Raw genomic sequence first — 17135 nt, 5'->3', positions numbered from 1 at the left:
CATTTATTATATATTTTTATGGATCCTACTCTTCATTATACTAACCGATGCATAAACGTAAGAGGGTTTGAACATGATATTAAGGGAAAGAAAGACAATAATGAAAGAAAAATAAATAAATAAAAAGAAATGCTCTTTACTTTGTTGCATGAACCGCTAAAGGAAAACAACACACATTTCCTTTAATCACTAATTTCAAACCTCACAAGATATATAGAAAATTTATAGTACACACAAGGTTGATCAAATAATTATAATTTTCATGTACCACCAAAAACAATCGTACTCATAGATTTCCCCCTATTGACTTCTACTCTTATCACTCCCATCCCATGCTTTTATTTTTGCCAACCAATCTTTCATCACTCAAATGATTTGATCTTGTTTCAAAAGACACTCAAACCCATCTATGATTATTAAAATAAGGAAACATGTTTCCATCCATTTATATAAACAAGACTTGAAAACATTTGAACAAGAACATATTAATTAAAAGATATAATCATCATCACATCCACTACCTTACCAAACAAAACCCCTCTCCTCACCCTTCTTATCCGCTGGCTCCAACCAACCCACCATCCCTTTTACTTATTTTTATTCATTTGGTTATTTTCACACTATATTTTCATATCCAAATTCCTAGATATTTTATGCATTCACTAGTATTTCTTATTCTATTATGTAAGAAAGCACAAATGTAAAACTTCACCCAACAAACAACAACTCTATTTCTCAAATACCACTCTCGGCCGATCCCCTCCATATATATACACAACATTTCTTTGATTTATGTTCAACAATTACTCAATGATCATCCTTTGAATGGTGATGTTTTAACATGAGTCATGTGCTCCATATCTCCTATTAGTATAATTCTTTGTTATAAGAACTAAACTCACAAACCAAACAACTCTTTCATCTCAAATCTCTCCCTGTCTCTCTATCTTTGGCTCTGCTACACACACATATATTCATTTTCAAGATATTCCAAGAAAGCAACAACGGACTAGGGGTTTTTTTTTAAAGGAAGTGTACAAGCTCAAGAGGTGGATTCCTAGCTCAAGATCTTCTAATTATTTTCCTAATTTCTAATCCTATAATTAAGTGAGCCAAAACCCATCTCTAAACCTATATTTATATTTATATAAGTTGTGTTTATGCTAGCTCTAACACCCAACGATCAAGGTATGCATCAATATGTTTATTGATGCTAAAACATATGCTTAAACTTAATAAAGATGAGTTTTGGTTAGAGATTTGAAAGGGTTGTAAAATATTGATAAAGGTAATTTTGGTGTTTAAATACTAGTTAAAAGGGTTCTTTCGAATATAAATGGTGATTATGAATTATTAACTTAGGTTGTGTTCACAAAGTCCTAAATATATTATACAATCGCATGTTAAAAAGATGAATCTTTGTATAAAATATTTATATACAAGTAGGCTATTTGAAAGATGGAAAATGAAGTTATAAAAATATATATAGTTTAGATATGAAAGAATAAACGAGTAAAACACGAGTAATTGGTTTAATAAAGCGGTTATTTGGAAAACTAAGTGAACTTGATGACTTCAAGTCCAAACAATCTTATTGAATAAAATATGTTCAAAGCAGTGCATGTGATTTTTGATAGAATAACAAGCATATATATTTCTAAAAGTCAAAATGGGTTTTGAAATTTTGAATGGAAAAGATATAAGATTTTATAAATTTTTATGTTGAGGTTGCAATTATATAGTTTTATTAAGCCTAAATATGATTTTGAATAAACTATATTAACCCGGCTTCAAGTTGATACATGGACACATGAACACATTTCGATGCAAACAATTACGTATATTTACTTATTTTATATAAATATAAGTGTATTTCAAGAAATCAATGACATGTAATCAACGAATCGGTTATATACAAATGAAACCGATACCAACAAGATTTACATTCCTAATATTTATAAAAGTATATATAAATATTTATATAAAAACTTATCACAATGGGTCGTCCCAAAACTAATATGTGAAACGTTATTAACGAAATAAACGGAACGATCGGTTGGGTGAAAGCAACCGACACAGTAAACGAAACTATCGGTTGGTGAAAGCAACTGACGCCTTAAACGAAACGATCGGTTGGTTAAAGCAACCGACACAACAAATGAAACGACCGGTTAGTGAAAGCAACTGGCACAAACGGATTAACGAAACTTCTAGTTGGATGAAAGCGACTAGCGTAAACCGACTTGCGAGTCGATAATGGAAACTAACTGACCTTACGCGTTTAGGACGTGTGAAGGCAGCGGACCTCGGGTCTAAACTGAAATTGCTAGCGAACCGAACAATGATCTCACGAGGTGAGTTTCACTACCCCCTTTTACGGTTTTACTGTTTTATTTATCCGGGGTGGAAAACATACACAACTGTTTTTTATATACGATAATTAGAAACAAAACACACAATCCTTATGCGAACATGAGTTGAACTATGTAGTGCTATAAGTCCCTTGCTTGCATACTATAACCATTAACTAACGTAGTTAGCCATAGGAATATACGAATAGTACTATTGATGTTGACATTTCCCCCTACTGTTAGGTTAGTCGCGCTAACCTCCGATATTGCATCGAAACAGGGTGCGTATATTCCATCTGTGAGATTTGAACAGAGCAAAAGGATATAAGTCGTGGTTTGGTTATAGGCTCAGGGTTCGTCATATTAATTCGTAGATTTAGCTAGTCTACGGAGGATAATCGTATTTGTTTCAATATGTTATCGTATACTAGTTTGCGAACTGACTCAATGATTTATGAATAACATGATTTCATATAGAGACTCCAAACTTGTGGAACTCACCAACCATTGTGTTGACTTTTTAAACGTATGTTTTTCAGGGAATTAACAACGTATATAAGGAATCATGAAGACGGGACCTCAATGCATAATTAGGATACCATTTTGGAAGATTTTGCTTGTATAACCCTATCGATTTTTAGGGTCATATACGAGAAATCTCCTAATTGTTTTCAAAGAACTTTGTTTGAAAATAAGTTATGATTTGTAAACGATTTTTAATACTATTGGTATCCTAATACATGATTGTTGGCGATAATCATATGCTTACGGTATACATGACGTCACTCGCCCGCGCTTCCGTTTTGGCGGGGTGTGACATATATATAGAGGCTTTATATGTTTATTGTATGTGTGTTTCTAAGATGTAAATCACCACCCAAGGGGAGCTCACCTTGGGTGGGTCAGTTCTTTCTTTTAATATATCTAATCTTTTAACCGACAACGAGATCATTCATTTCTTATCTTTATATTTATTTTCAGTCGTTTGATTTACTGTATCCGTCTTGACACGTTTATGAAGTGCAAAATCCGTTCGAGTGGTTGTTTTGGGACCAACAATTGGTATCAGAGCTTTCGGGCTCTACTAGTTGTATATCTTGGGTCACAACCTTGGATTTTGGTCTTGTTTGTGTCAAAAGACGGATTTTCAAGAGGTTTTGTGGGTTTCGGGTTCACTTGTTCAAGATAAAGTCTTCAAAAGTTCAAAAATAAAGTGTGTTCAAGCTTCAAATCTTCAAGAAAATTGTGTTAAAGTGGTGTTTAAATATTAAAAAGATAGTGTTTGAAAAGGTGAATATGTTAGATTATGTGTAAATCTACAAAGGTATGATCAAAGGTTGTGATATACACAAGAAAGGGATGTTTGAAAAAGGTGGCAAGAAAGTTGTTTGTGATCATTCCCAAAATACAAGTGTGTTTGATTCAAATACCATTCAAATGCGTTGATAGACCAACAACGGAGAACATGTAAAGGTGGTGGTAGCTGCGTTGTTTTGTGAAAATAGACACGAATGCGTTTTTCAAATTTTTCGTAGGCCCGTTTTTCAGCAATGGTTGGCCGGATGCATTTTTCCGGCGCCGAAAATTGGTGGTGGCGGCTGGTGAATCTTGACTGCTGCTACATGCTATGTTGTAAGTTTTTTTGTGCCCTAAATGAGAAAGAAAAAGGAAGGTGGGCTTAGATTTGGGCTTGGCTGCATGATTATAGTACATGTTATGGCCCAAAGTCTTATGGACCTTCTAGTTTTTTTAGGTTGGGCTACTGGATTTTGGGCTGAGTGTTTGTGGGCTGCATCATATTTGGGCTGCAAGTTGTGGATATTTTTGGGTTGACCAATTGAAGAAAGTAAAATGCGTTCGAGGTTTCGTCATTGTTGGACCATCTTCAAAGCATGGTATTTCTATGTTGTCTTCGAGGCGTTCGAGAAGTTGAGGAACTTTGAACAAATTGGATACAAATTTGGACTTAAAGATGAAATAACAAGCTTTTTTCATTTGATCGTTATCCCCGATAGTTCTTCTAAACCTATACTGCTTGAACATCCGAGAAGGATAAAGAAGCGGTAACACCTTCTTGAATGTATTAGGTGAATCATACCTTTAGGGTGTGATTGAAGAGGCTTCAACTTTATCGGGTTGATTTGTGAAGATGTGAGACACGGTTCGACAATGTTTCGATGTCACAAGCCAATGGGGTGATTGTAAGGCCAATTTTAGTGACTTGCAATATCAAATGACGAAACCCGTTATATATTTTGGTCAAGATAATTATTAATGTCGGTGACCAAAACCAAACACGAAACAAGAGATTCGGGAACACGCGTTTAGCTTCAACGGGATAAAGCTTCTAGAATGTTTAGCTTTTATTATAATAGAGGCTTTATATGTTTATTGTATGTGTTTTTCTAAGATGTAAATCACCACCCAAGGAGAGCTCACCTTGGGCGGGACGGTTCTTTCTTTAAATATATCTAAATATTTTTACTGACAACAAGATTGTTCATATCTTATCTTTATATTTATGTGGTCGTTTGATTTACCGCACCCATCTCGACACGTTTATTAATTGCAAAATCCGTTCGAGTGGTCGTTTTGGGACCTACAATTGGTATCTGAGCGGATCGAATCTTATGATTCAACTTTTCTCTTGATATTCGGGTTCTATTTCCGCTATTACCCGAACCGAGACGTTAAAATCTGTTGAAGTTTTAGAAATAATGTCGGAAATAAAGTGGGAAATAAGCGTGTTTGATGCATTCTCTTTTTAGATCTGGATGTTCGGGATCTACAAGTGCCCGATCCGGGCGTTTCGGAACCGCTTTCTGGCGGTAGTGGGGTGACTCATTTTTCCGGCGTTCGTTTTTCGGCAAACAAACAAAGAAGATAATAAGGTTTTCCAGCAAAGAAAGAAAGGAAGAAAAAGAGATGGCGGCTGTGGTGGTCTCCAGATCTCATGGTAGCTACATTGTTTTGGGAAAAAGGACACGAAGGCGGCGCGGCAGTGGCCTGAATTTTTTTTCCGGTAAAGGGCGCGGCCACCGGAAATGCAGGTTGAACAATTTATGGAGGCGGCTGTGACTTATGGTGGTCATAGTAGCCAATACGACAATGGAGGTGGTGATATGGTGGATAACGGCAGCGGCTCCGGCGCGCCTTTCCGGTGGCCCCATGTTTTCTCTTTTTCGGTCGTATGAAGGTAGTAGAAGGCGGTAGTATGTGTGCTGCGATGATGGCAGTGGTAACAGGAGGTGGCCAAGGTAGCGTCGCCGTGATGACGGAGTGAAAGTGGTGGCCGGATTTTTTGTACGGAAGCGGTCACCGGAATCACGTTGCCGGTGTAGGATGGATATGGGTGGCGACTGCGGTGGTCTTAGAGAACGTTGGTGACAGCTTTGTTGACCGCGGTGGAAGTGACATAGGTTGGCAGTGGCGGCGTCGATAAACGGAGGCTCGTTTTCCGGCAATGGTTGGCTGGATGCGTTTTTTCGGTGCCGAAAAAATGGTGGTGGCGGCTGATGAATCTTGGCTGCTGCTACATGCTATGTTGTAAGTTTTTTTCCCTAAATGAGAAAGACAAAGGAAGGTGGGCTTGGATTTCGGCTTGGGCAGCATAATTATAATACATGCTATGTTCCAAAGTCTGATGGAACTTCTAGTTTTTTTTAGTTTGGGCCACTAGATATTGGGCTGAGTGTATGTGGGCTGGATCATATTTGGGTTGCATGTTATGGATGTTTTTGGGTTGACCAATTGAAGAAAGTCAAATGCGTTCGGGGTTTCGCCATTGTTGAACCATGTTCAAAGCATGTTATTATCTATGTTATCTTCGAGGCGTTCGAGGAGTTGAGAAACTTTGAACAAATTGGATACATATTTTTGACATAAAGAGAAAATAACAAGCTTTGTTCATTTGATCGTTATCCCCGATAGTTCTTTTGAACCTATACTGCTTGAAGATCCGAGATGGATAAAGAAGCAGTAACTCCTAATTTGGTTTAATGACAAATAGGTATGATTTTCAACCAAAAGGTTGTGGGTTCTAACCTCATTTGAGAGGTTTTAACTATATTTTTTAAAAAATAATGTTTTTTACACAACCAAATCGTAAGGCCCAAAACCTAAAAATTAAAGCTCATTTAAAAATTAAATTGTTTAAAACCAACAAGATACCCCCTTTTTATTAAGGCTTAAAAAGTTTTAGCCTTCGGCCCAAAATTTTTTAACCTTTCTCGGAGCCGGGCCTACTCACGGCTTACCCATATCACACCTCAACCTAAGGCGGAAATTCCGGGCGTGAGCTGATTGCTCACAGCTCTTAAGATACAATCATGCAATATTTAAAATGTCAATATCTATTTTTAATTTAAGTAGTACAACAAATCCAAATAATCATAGTACATAAAATATCATTAAAATAAGATCTAAATTGTTGTTTCTTCTCTCTAGCATGCAATCCTAAATTTTTCCAAACAATCTTGATAATCATATCATGTAATAACCTGCATATGTGTTAAAAATACGAAAAGGTTTGTCAACACTGGGTTGGGTGAGTAAAACACCAGATTTAAGATACTAATAATAACAATATAAAAGAGCAAACGGTGTCAAGTGAGATAAGCAATTTAAAAATGAGTATTTATATAATGTTATCGGTAAGCTCGATGCCAGATGAAACTGAACGATGGCTAACACGACGGGCGTATGATCATACTAGTCTTCGAATACGTTGGACCTCTCCGACGTGTATTCAAATAAAGTATATAAGCATATAACACGTTAAGTTTAAATTCTTAACACACAAGACTAACAGTTGCAAATTTGAGAATTAAATAATAGTATAATATCTACGAACTCATATGTCCCCAAAACAGTAAATAAATGAGTTAAAAAGGGTGAGTGAGATACTAACCTGATAATATTAACGAAATTAAAATGATGATGTGAGAGTGATGAACCATTTGGGATACACCGACAAGGATTCCTGTTTAAATAATATAAATTAATTATAAATGATATGACATAATATAATGAATTAAGATTTCAATGTGATTTTGAGTTATGTTTGTGATTTAATACATTATTGATTAAACGATTGATCTCTACGGTTATTTGTTATTGTGAATTCATTATTATTAGTTTAAATAAACAAACATGAGTTCAATAATTATATGATTATTTAAATAATATTAATTAAATAAAATGCAATTATAAATGTGTGCATATATAAATATAATTTGTAATATATTAATTAATTTAAGACAAACGTTAAAATATATATTTATCATATAATATATATCTTGGACTATTAAACGAAAAATCAAATTTTATAAATATAATTAATACGTTTAAAATGCAATTGTTACAATTTTTAAATAATGATACACACACACACACATATATATATAATAAAGATAATTAGTTTATAAAAACACTCAACGATGATAAAACGTGAATTTAAAGTGTCGGGTTTTAATTAGGTTTATTTAAAATAATATATACATATATTGTATATGAATTATATACGAGCTTATTTGACAAGAAACATAAAACTTAAAGGTGCCGGTTTGATAAAATAAAGTTTATTTGATGTTTAATATTAATTAAAATAATTTTATAAACCATTAATATGCTTCAAATAACAAAACAAAAAAATAAAGAAGCAAAGGGGGCTGGCTGTAAGGCCAATTTTAGTGACTTGCGATATTAAATGACGAAACCCCTTATATATTTTGGTCAAGATAATTATTAATGTCGGCGAGCAAAACCAAACACGAAACGAGAGCTTCGGGAACACGCGTTTAACTTCAACGGGATAAAGCTTCTAGAATGTTTTGCTTTTACTATATATAGAGGCTTTATATGTTTATTGTATGTGTGTTTCTAAGATGTAAATCACCACCCAAGGGGAGCTCACCTTGGGTGGGTCGGTATTTTTTTTTAATATATCTAATCTTTTAACCGACTACGAGATCGTTCATTTCTTATCTTTATATTTATTTTCAGTCGATTGATTTACCGCACCCGTCTCGACACGTTTATCAAGTGCAAAATTTGTTCGAGTGGTTGTTTTGGGACATACAATTGGTATCAGAGCTTTCGGGCTCTACTAGTTGTAGATCATGGGTCACAACCTTGGATTTTGGTCTTGTTTGTGTCAAAAGACGGATTTTCAAGAGGTTTTGTGGGTTTTCGGGGTCACTTGTTCAAGATAAAGTCTTCAAAAGTTCAAAAACAAAGTGTGTTCAAGCTTCAAATCTTCAAGAAAATTGTGTTAAAGTGGTGTTTAAATATTCAAAAGATAGTGTTTGGAAAGGTTAATATGTTGGATTATGTGTAAATCTACAAAGGTATGATCAAAGGTTGTGATATACACAAGAAAGGGATGTTTGAAAAGGTGGCAAGAAAGTTGTTTGTGATCATTCCCGAAATACAAGTGTGTTTGATTCAAATACCATTCGAATGCGTTGATAGACCAACAACGGAGAACATGTAAAGGTGGCGTGGTAGCTGCGTTGTTTTGTGAAAATGGACACGAATGCGTTTTTCAAATGGGTTTTTCGTAGGCCCGTTTTTCGGCAATGGTTGGCCGGATGCATTTTTCCGACGCCGAAAAAATGGTGGTGGCGGCTGGTGAATCTTGGCTGCTGCTACATGCTATGTTGTAAGTTTTTTTTTTTGCCCTAAATGAGAAAGAAAAAGGAAGGTGGGCTTATAGATTTGGGCTTGGGCTGCATGATTATAGTACATGTTATGGCCCAAAGTGTTATGGACCTTCTAGTTTTTTATTAGTTTGGGCTGAGTGTTTATGGGCTGGATCATATTTGGGCTGCAAGTTGTGGATCTTTTTTGGGTTGACCAATTGAAGAAAGTAAAATGCGTTCGAGGTTTCGTCATTGTTGGACCATGTTCAAAGCATGTTATTTCTATGTTATCTTCGAGGCGTTCGAGAAGTTGAGGAACTTTGAATAAATTGGATACAAATTTGGACTTAAAGATGAAATAACAAGATTTTTTCATTTGATCGTTATCCCCGATATTTCTTCTAAACCTATACTGCTTGAAGATCCGAGATGGATAAAGAAGCGGTAACACCTTCTTGAATGTATTAGGTGGATCATACCTTTAGGGTGTGATTGAAGAGGCTTTAGCTTTATCGGGTTGATTCGTGAAGATGTGAGACACGGTTCGACGATGTTTCGATGTCACAAGCCAATGGGGTGATTGTAAGGCCAATATTAGTGACTTGCAATATCAAATGACGAAACCCGTTATATATTTTGGTCAAGATAATTATTAATGTCGGCGAGCAAAACCAAACACGAAACAAGAGATTCGGGAACACGCGTTTAGCTTCAACGGGATAAAGCTTCTAGAATGTTTAGCTTTTATTATATATAGAGGCTTTATATGTTTATTGTATGTGTGTTTCTAAGATGTAAATCACCACCCAAGGGGAGCTCACATTGGGCGGGTCGGTTCTTTCTTTAAATATATCTAATATTTTAATTGACAACAAGATCGTTCATATCTTCTCTTTATATTTATGTGGTCGTTTGATTTACCGCACCCGTCTCGACACGTTTATCAAGTGCAAAATCCGTTCGAGTGGTCGTTTTGGGACCTACAATTGGTATCTGAGCGGGTCGAATCTTATGATTCAACTTTGCTCTTGATATTCAGGTTCTATTTCCGCTTTTACCGGAACCGAGACGTTAAAATCCGTTGAAGTTTTAGAAATAATGTCGGAAATAAAGTGGGAAATAAGTTTGTTTGAAGCATTCTCTTTTTAGATCTGGATGTTCGGGATCTACAAGTGCCCGATCCGGGTGTTTCGGAACCGCTTTATGGCGGTACTGGTGGTGACTCGTTTTTCCGCCGTTCGTTTTTCGGCAAACAAACAAAGAAGAGAATAAGGTTTTCCAGTCGAAAGAAAGGAAGAAGAAGAGATGGCGGCTGTGGTGGTCCCATCTGGCGGCTGTGGTGGTACCATATGGTGGATAACGGAAGAGGCTCCAGCGTGCCTTTCTGGCGGCCCCATGTTTTCTCTTTTTCGGTCGTATGAAGGTGTTTGAAGGCGGTAGTATGTGGGCTGCGATCATGGCAGCGGTGACAGGAGGTGGCCGAGGTAGCGTCGCCGTGATGACGGAGTGAAAGTGGTGGCCGGATTTTTTGTCCGGAAGTTCTTTTCTTATCGGTCAAGGTTTCATTTGCAGCTAATTAGAAACATCTCTCTTTTTGTTTTCCAAAGGTTCATGGATCCTATGCTTGCTCATTTACGTTGATGATATTATTTTAACGGGAAATGATGAATCGTCCATCAAAGTCTTTATTATTCGTCTTCATGCCGAGTTTGCCATTAAAGACATGGGTACCCTTAATTATTTTTTTTGGCGAGAACAATCTAATACACCTACTGGCATATTTCTAAATCAATCAAGTATGCCCATTACATTCTCCAACGGGCTGGGCTTCTAGACTTGAAACCTCTTGCTACACTGGTACTCCATTCCATGATCCTCCTTGGAAAGAGTGGCGTGTTTCTTACAACGGAAATAATGGCGTGTTTCTTACAACCGGCACCCCATTCCATGATCCTCCTTGGTCGGCGCCTTGTAGTATCTCACCATTACTCATCTTGATTTGTCTTATGTTGCCAATCAGGCTAGGCAGTTCGTACATGCTCCTACTGTTGATCCCTTTCAGCTAGTTAAACGAATCCTTCGGTATGTTGTTAAGGGAACGATTTATTATGGTCTAAATTTCTCTAATGTTCCCATGGGTTCTTTAGTCGGTTATTGAGGTGCCAATTGGGCACGTTGCATCGAGACTCAGTGTTCCACTTATGGTTATTCCATTTTTCTAGGTGGAAACCTTGAATCATGGAGTGCAAAGAAACAACCAACAGTTTCCCGGTAATATTGGGCTATGGCCAATGTTGCAGCCGAACTAATTTGGGTCACTCATTTTCTTTGTGATTTACATACTTTTCCGTATGGTCACCCCACTTTATTATGCAACAATCTTAGTACTATTTTTCTGCAAAATATTGTTTCTCATAAACGAGCGAACCAATAAGACATTGACTGTGAGGATAACTTGTCTTATCGGGGAAACTTCTTACACGGTTTGTTCTTACCAAGCTCCAGGTGGCATATCTTTTTTACTAAACAGTTACCGAGCCCTTTATTTCAAGACTCTTAGAGCAATTTATTTCAAGACTCCGTGGCAAGCTTCATGTGTCTTCTCCACCGGTTCGCTTGAAAGGGGGGGGGGGGGGTGTTTAACGATTTGGGAGGATTACCCATATCCTTCTTTATTTTATACTGATTTCATTCTTTATTAGCATTGATAGACTTGCTATATTTATCTTCTTTGTTATTACTAATTAGTATAAAGTAGATCTTTGGCGCCACAAAGTAAAACTTTTAAGTTTTAGTATTTGAACTATTAGTTTTGAACATTAACAATAGCTTTAATGGTGACCTGTTGGCTATTTTGATATTTGTGAATGCCTTGATTGGTATGTTACGTGGGTTCGATTCTCTAAGATTGCATGAGGTAGTTTTTGGTTTAAATGTTCTTTTTTTAGTTGGGCTCATGGCTGTGTAGAGTTGTCGTGTGTGTTTTAGTTTCAGTATCGTAACGAAAACCTACCGAATGCACTACAAAAAAAATGTCATTTAGTGGCACGCATTTTTAATTGCGGCCGAATGTACTAGTGGCCTTTGTGCCACTATTTCATGTTTTAATGGCACTTACGTATGCCACATTTGTTTGACACATGCTTTTAGTGGCATTTAGCCTTTGTGCCAATAAAATTTAGGTACTAGTGGCACTTTGTGTATGCCACATTTTATTGGCACATTCTTTTAGTGGTATTAAGCCTTTGTGCCACTAAAATGTTGTCTTTAATGACACTTTGTCTATGCCATATTTTCTTAGCACACACCTTTAGTGGTATTTTAGTATTTATGCCACTAAAAATAAGGTATTTAAGTGGACACTAACATACATCAAAAACCACAAATGCTAAAATAAAACGAATCAAAATATTACAAAAATCCAAATGAAGTTGGATAACATGAATAACATAATAAGTGGACTTGCTGATCAGCAAATTCATAGTTATTGCTCACAACCTACAAGTAAAAACATTATTATTCATCATAAAAATCTTTAACTGAAAAAACACTAAATAGAAAAACAGAGGCATAAGAGCACAAAAGAAAATAAAATGTAATTAACCTGAAACCTAAGAAAGGGAGTAGTGGAAATTGCTCACGAAACAACTGTCTTTGTAGAAATTGTTCCATTTCAATCAAAAAATGTAAAAATTAACAAGGGTTTATGGAAACTAGATTTGCATGACTGATTCATAACTAAAACAACTTAAATACACGTATTGAAGTATAATTTCGTTCTTTTTTGCACCACGTCAGAAATCAATTGAACAATCTGTATCAGTTCTTGTTTTATTTGCTTCTTGTTGATGAGGTTAATGCCGGTGCGTGTTTGCTATTTTGATGTCTAATTGATTGAATGTAATGTTGTTAAAAAAGTTTGGGGCTCACTCGAAAAAGCTCGAATCTAAACGAGCCAAGCGCGCCCCAGGGTCGGCTTATGTAGATTAAACCCTAACTTTTAATATATAAATATTAATAAAAATAGCATACCAAAACAAGAAAAAAAAAATAAAAACATACATATATAATGCCACCTGATCTCTAAAACGTTATAAAAATGAACAAAACTAGGAATATAATGTTGTAAATTCTCTACTTTATAAATTATATATAAATGTATTTTAAAAAGTTATATTTATATCTTTTATACATCAATATCTTTAAACAAACAAAATAAAAATGAAAAAAAACAGCGAGCTCGGTTCGATCATTAAAAGGAGCCGAGATCGACTTTTTAGCTTGGTAAAGTAAACAAGTGGACATCTAGCCAGCTTGTTTAAGCTTGATCTCGAGGCTCACCCTGGCTTGGCTCTATTACAACCGTAATTGAATGTAAATCTAAGTTGTGTATGTTGGATCTGAATGAATCAAGTAGAATTAGATAGCTAGTCTCAGTGTAAAGTTTCATTGCTTGTTTTCCCAGCAACAAATTGTCGATCATAATACGGATTTCAAACATTTCATTATTTGATTTGCACCAATAAGTTATTGAGATTGCATTTTTAGTTTTAGATTCTAAAGTGCCTTGAATGGTAAAAGTATGCAGGTTTTGCTTCAAACTGTTTATATTTGTATGCTAGGTTACACGCTAACATGTAACTGTTACCTTTATTTGTGCAGTTTTGTAATTTTTCTGTATTTACTTGTATTAGGATATATAATATGTGATTCAGTAATACTGTAGCTTGTAATTGCAGTTTAAATATACCACAAACCTTATTCACCAATCATAGAGAAAACAAAAAATAAAAAAGCTCACATGCCTGGTTTAGTATGTTTCCTGGCTAATAATTATCATAAGAATACATGCTTGAGGTATGAACTCACTTGATTTTTCCATCACATATCAACTAACAATTATCTTTTCTATGAAGCATACTGTGTTGTGGTTAAATCCATTTGCAGACAGCTGAGACAGGTTCCAGTTGCTTTTCTTGAAAGCATTAATGATGACTTCACTAAGAAATACGACAGTGGGGAAGCTGCAACAGCTACCGTCAACAGTTTAAAAGAAATTCGGTAATAACATTTACCACATTTCATGTAATCACATGTATTAACTATCAAGTTTAAGTTCTTGTTGTTTGAGTTTGATTGCTTGTGAAGTGATTGAGTTTAAATTTAATGGATCTGGCATTATAATCTTGTTCCATGCGAAGTTTGAGTTACGTGATTTTTAAGATAGATGATAGGTGTCTCATTTCTAAATCCGTGTTCATTTTTCCTTAAATAAGGTCTATGAGCCTAGAATACATGGGTTGTTATATTACAGGGGCATATCAGATTTAGATTTTAGTGGATTCTTTTTTTGGCAAGGCCTTCACTTTCTGGACTTCGATAGATTTTATAGTGAGGACGAGTTTCACAAAATTACAAGAATCTTGCCTCATTTAACGAAACTGAGGTAACAATTAACTTTAACTAGGCTTGTTGATTTTCATATGGAGCTAAGAGCCAGTGACCTCACATTTTGAGAAGAGGTTATTAAGAAGGTTGAGAAGTCATTGCCCCTAAAATTGAGCGGGTTCTCAGGGTTGAGATGTCATAACTACGGAAACAGTAATGCTCTGTTTTATTTCAATGTGTGATAATTAATGATTTGTATGTCAGTTATGGGCCTCACAATGATAGTCTTTGTTTCTTTTTCGGGTATTACAAGTGGATTTTGGAACATAACTTTCATGACTAGAGCAAAGGTGCACGCAGAAATCAGGTAGGTCTATATACTTTAGAATGAAGGTCACAAAAGAAAAAGAACTTTTGAAAAAAAATTTTGAACCAATACTAATGTTTGTTTATAATGTTGATGACAAGGTAGATATCATGAGAAGCTGTGGACTAAGTTTTATGAAAGTGAAAATCTCACCCAAAAGAACGTTTAGACTCCTCATGTAAACATTTGGAGATTGGAATATGTTATTTGTTACACATTTGTTTTCCAACATTTGGAATATGTTTCTGATTGAACTTATTATTGAAGTTATAGAATTAATATTTCTACATTTACAATTTTATTGAATTTTTATTTTATATAGTAAGTCATGTGGTTAATATGGCAAAGTTATGTGCCACTAAAAATAGTATTAATATTTAAATAAAAACAGTTTTACTAACACAAGATTTGTCACAAAAGTATTTTTTATATTGTGGCAAAAAAATGTGCCACTAAAACTAATACGTATATATAACTAAGATTATTTTTAAAGGCACACAAGTTGTGCCACAAAAGTCTATTTTTATATTGTGGCACTAAAAAGAGTGACACTAAAAGCTCAAAAACTTTGTATGGCATATCGAAAAAGCGCCACTAAAAGGCTTTAGCGTCACCACTTCTAGTCGCACTTTGTTTGTGTGCCGCACATTCTTTTAGAGGTCTTTTGTGGCACCTTTTTGTGTTTTAGTAGCACTTTTATATGTCACTATATGGCTTTTTTCTTGTAGTGATGCTAATTTTGTTTTTTAAGTTTCAGTACCATAACAAACATAACAGAAACCGGTCGAATTTTCATAGAGTCAGCGCCCGGGATCGACAATAGTCGGGTTTTACCAACGCTGAAGTTTTACCAACTGACGTCACCCAAATGGTCCACCTCAATTTTTATTTTATTTTTTGTTTTATTTTTGCTTTTAGTTCCGTTAGTGCACATAACCGAAGCCGACCGAATTCACGTCGACTTACCGCTTCAACGCTTGGAACCGACAACACTTGGATTTTACCACCACTTGCTTTTACCGACCTGCACGGCGCAACGCACCGGGTAAACCTCTAGTTGTATTTAAACATAATATATCGAATATGACTATACCTTTCATAATTCCAATGTCTATGGTAGTCGGATTAAGATTACGAAGAGACTAAATATAGAAACTAAGTACTTTAGCACGCATGATCGACGACCTTGAGCACATGCCTCGAGAGGACAAATGATGCCACCAATGAAACTAGCGAGAGTCGAATTAATAGAATACAAAGTTCACTCAACAATAGTAGAATATACTATGGGTACTTTGACATTTATGCTATGAGTATCTAACAATCTCCACCTTAACATCAATGTCAACCTATGTTTAGAAAATATAAACAATATTGGAAATTTGAACCTGGTAGAACTTTAGTGAACAAATTAGCACCATTCTCTAAAGTGTCCACCTCTTGAATTATCACCTCCTTAGCTTTTACCATATCACTAATGAAATGAAGCTTAACATTTATATGTTTAGTTCTTTCATGATATATAGCATTTCTGGTCAACAAAACAGCACCCAGATTATCACAAAATACCTCAAGAATGACCAAAATACCCATTAGTTCATAAATGAACCCTTTAAGCCAAATTGCTTCTTTTACAGCTTCTGTAAGTGCAACATACTCTGCTTCAATAGTAGACAGAGTTACTATATGTTGCAGAGATGCTTTCCAACTAACCAAAGATCCCCATCATGGATCTGCCTTTGTCTAAGTCTTTGGCAAAGTTAGCATCTGAGTAACCCACGATGCAATCACCACAAGATTCTTTCCCAAATACCAGCCCAACCTCCTTAGTACCTTTAAGATACCTAAGTATCCACTTTTGTGCATCCCAGTGAGTCTTACCAGGATTAGAAACATACCTGCTAACAAGACTGACTGCATAGCCTAAGTCAACCTTGTACAAACCATAAGGTACATCAAGCTACCACCACCTTGGCATATGGAATCTTGTTCATATACTCAATTTCTTCTTCTGATACAGGAGAATCCCTATCAGATAATTTGAACTATTGTCTTAATGGAGTACTCACAGACGTGCTATCTTTCATTGCATAGTTATATAATACCTTCTTAATATAAGATGTCTGAGTAAGATACAACAAACCTTGACCTTTATCTCTATTTATCTCCATACCCAAAATCTTCTTCGCTTCACCAAGCTCCTTCATATCAAATTCTTTTTTCAACAGTTCTTTTGTTACTTGAATAATATGCTTGTCTTGACAAGCCACCAACATGTCATCTACATATAACAACAGATAGACATATTTGTCCTTCTCATACTCCTTGAAATACACACAACTATCATACTTGCTTATGTTAAAACGACAAGATATCATATACTCATCA

This window comes from Bidens hawaiensis, unplaced genomic scaffold (genome assembly GCF_021521415.1).
Source record: "Bidens hawaiensis isolate Kalapana, Puna unplaced genomic scaffold, B.hawaiensis_p1.1 tig00011152_1, whole genome shotgun sequence".
Classification (NCBI taxonomy): Eukaryota; Viridiplantae; Streptophyta; class Magnoliopsida; order Asterales; family Asteraceae; genus Bidens; species Bidens hawaiensis.
The sequence above is the reverse complement of the archived record's forward strand: the minus strand, read 5'-3'. Positions refer to the sequence as shown.